Genomic DNA, 3,367 nt, shown 5'->3' with positions numbered 1-3,367 from the left:
TATATAAAAGCTCCATAAATCCCTTAGGCCGGTGGCCACTGACTTGTGCCCGTAGTATGGTGCTCCCATATCGGGCATGGGTGTGGGCAGGCCCTTAAAAGTCATTTTCATTCGATTTCTGTAGCAGCACCTGGTAACCCAAACTAACATAAGGTGGTGTCAGTAGTGAGGATGCGGACAGACCTTTTATATAAAAGCTCCATAAATCCTTTAGGCCGGTGCCTACTGACTTGTGCCCGTAGTATGGTGCTCCCATAGCGGGCATGGGTGTCTGCAGGTCATTTAAATTCGTTTTCATTCGATTTAAATAGGGGCACCTGGTAACCCAAAAAGTGGGCACTCTGTCGTTTTTCCTGAGTAGTTCAACATAGAAAGTATTCAGACCTTATTTTTGAAAAGCTCCATAAATCCCTTAGGCCGGTGCCCACTGACTTGTGCCCATAGTATGGTGCTCCCATAGCGGGCATGGGTGTCTGCAGGTCATTTAAATTCATTTTCATTCGATTAGAATAGGAGCACCTGGTAACCCAAAAATAATACCAGGTGCACGGAGGGGAGGATGAGTACAGACATTTTATATAAAAGCTCCATAAATCCCTTAGGCCGGTGCCCACTGACTTGTGCCCATAGTATGGTGCTCCCATAGCGGGCATGGGTGTCTGCAGGTCATTTAAATTCATTTTCATTCGATTAGAATAGGAGCACCTGGTAACCCAAAAGAGGGCACTTAGCCGTTTTTCCTGAGTAGTTCAACATAGAATATTTTCGGACCTTTTTTGAAAAGCTCCATAAATCCCTCAGGCCGGCCCCCACTGACTTGTGCCCATAGTATGGTGCTCCCATAGCGGGCATGGGTGTCTGCAGGCCATTTAAAATCATTTTCATTCGATTTCAATAGCAGCACCTGGTAACCCAAACTAACATAAGGTGGTGTCAGTAGTGAGGATCGATTTCAATAGCAGCACCTGGTAACCCAAAAAGAGGGCACATAGCCGTTTTTCCTGAATAGTTCAACATAGAATATTTTCGGACTAATTTTGAAAAGCTCCATAAATCCCTTAGGCCGGTGCCTACTGACTTGGACCCCTACTATGGTGCTCCCATATCGGGCATGGGCGTGGGCAGGCCCTTAAAAGTCGTTTTCATTCGATTTCAATAGGGGCACCTGGTAACCCAAAAAGAGGGCACTCTGTCGTTTTTCCTGAATAATTCAACATAGAATATTTTCGGACTATTTTTGAAAAGCTCCATAAATCCCTTAGGCCGGTGCCTACTGACTTGGACCCCTACTATGGTGCTCCCATATCGGGCATGGGCGTGGGCAGGCCCTTAAAAGTCGTTTTCATTCGATTTCAATAGCGGCACCTGGTAACCCAAAAAGAGGGCACTCTGTCGTTTTTCCTGAATAGTTCAACATAGAATATTTTCGGACTTTTTTTGAAAAGCTCCATAAATCCCTTAGGCCGGTGCCTACTGACTTGGACCCCTACTATGGTGCTCCCATATCGGGCATGGGCGTGGGCAGGCCCTTAAAAGTCGTTTTCATTCGATTTCAATAGGGGCACCTGGTAACCCAAAAAGAGGGCACTCTGTCGTTTTTCCTGAATAATTCAACATAGAATATTTTCGGACTTTTTTTGAAAAGCTCCATAAATCCCTTAGGCCGGTGCCTACTGACTTGGACCCCTACTATGGTGCTCCCATATCGGGCATGGGCGTGGGCAGGCCCTTAAAAGTCATTTTCATTCGATTTCAATAGCGGCACCTGGTAACCCAAAAAGAGGGCACTCTGTCGTTTTTCCTGAATAGTTCAACATAGAATATTTTCGGACTATTTTTGAAAAGCTCCATAAATCCCTTAGGCCGGTGCCTACTGACTTGGACCCCTACTATGGTGCTCCCATATCGGGCATGGGCGTGGGCAGGCCCTTAAAAGTCATTTTCATTCGATTTCAATAGCGGCACCTGGTAACCCAAAAAGAGGGCACTCTGTCGTTTTTCCTGAATAGTTCAACATAGAATATTTTCGGACTTTTTTTGAAAAGCTCCATAAATCCCTTAGGCCGGTGCCTACTGACTTGGACCCCTACTATGGTGCTCCCATATCGGGCATGGGCGTGGGCAGGCCCTTAAAAGTCATTTTCATTCGATTTCAATAGCGGCACCTGGTAACCCAAAAAGAGGGCACTCTGTCGTTTTTCCTGAATAGTTCAACATAGAATATTTTCGGACTTTTTTTGAAAAGCTCCATAAATCCCTTAGGCCGGTGCCTACTGACTTGGACCCCTACTATGGTGCTCCCATATCGGGCATGGGCGTGGGCAGGCCCTTAAAAGTCGTTTTCATTCGATTTCAATAGCGGCACCTGGTAACCCAAAAAGAGGGCACTCTGTCGTTTTTCCTGAATAATTCAACATAGAATATTTTCGGACTTTTTTTGAAAAGCTCCATAAATCCCTTAGGCCGGTGCCTACTGACTTGGACCCCTACTATGGTGCTCCCATATCGGGCATGGGTGTGGGCAGGCCCTTAAAAGTCATTTTCATTCGATTTCAATAGCGGCACCTGGTAACCCAAAAAGAGGGCACTCTGTCGTTTTTCCTGAATAAGTTCAACATAGAATATTTTCGGACTTTTTTTGAAAAGCTCCATAAATCCCTTAGGCCGGTGCCTACTGACTTGGACCCCTACTATGGTGCTCCCATATCGGGCATGGGTGTGGGCAGGCCCTTAAAAGTCATTTTCATTCGATTTCAATAGCGGCACCTGGTAACCCAAAAAGAGGGCACTCTGTCGTTTTTCCTGAATAGTTCAACATAGAATATTTTCGGACTTTTTTTGAAAAGCTCCATAAATCCCTTAGGCCGGTGCCTACTGACTTGGACCCCTACTATGGTGCTCCCATATCGGGCATGGGCTGTGGGCAGGCCCTTAAAAGTCATTTTCATTCGATTTCAATAGCGGCACCTGGTAACCCAAAAAGAGGGCACTCTGTCGTTTTTCCTGAATAGTTCAACATAGAATATTTTCGGACTTTTTTTGAAAAGCTCCATAAATCCCTTAGGCCGGTGCCTACTGACTTGGACCCCTACTATGGTGCTCCCATATCGGGCATGGGCGTGGGCAGGCCCTTAAAAGTCAGTTTTCATTCGATTTCAATAGCGGCACCTGGTAACCCAAAAAGAGGGCACTCTGTCGTTTTTCCTGAATAATTCAACATAGAATATTTTCGGACTTTTTTTGAAAAGCTCCATAAATCCCTTAGGCCGGTGGCCACTGACTTGTGCCCGTAGTATGGTGCTCCCATATCGGGCATGGGTGTGGGCAGGCCCTTAAAAGTCGTTTTCATTCGATTTCAATAGCGGCA

The sequence above is a fragment of the Salvelinus namaycush genome, unplaced genomic scaffold (assembly GCF_016432855.1).
Source record: "Salvelinus namaycush isolate Seneca unplaced genomic scaffold, SaNama_1.0 Scaffold2134, whole genome shotgun sequence".
Classification (NCBI taxonomy): Eukaryota; Metazoa; Chordata; class Actinopteri; order Salmoniformes; family Salmonidae; genus Salvelinus; species Salvelinus namaycush.
This window is presented reverse-complemented; position numbering follows the sequence as displayed.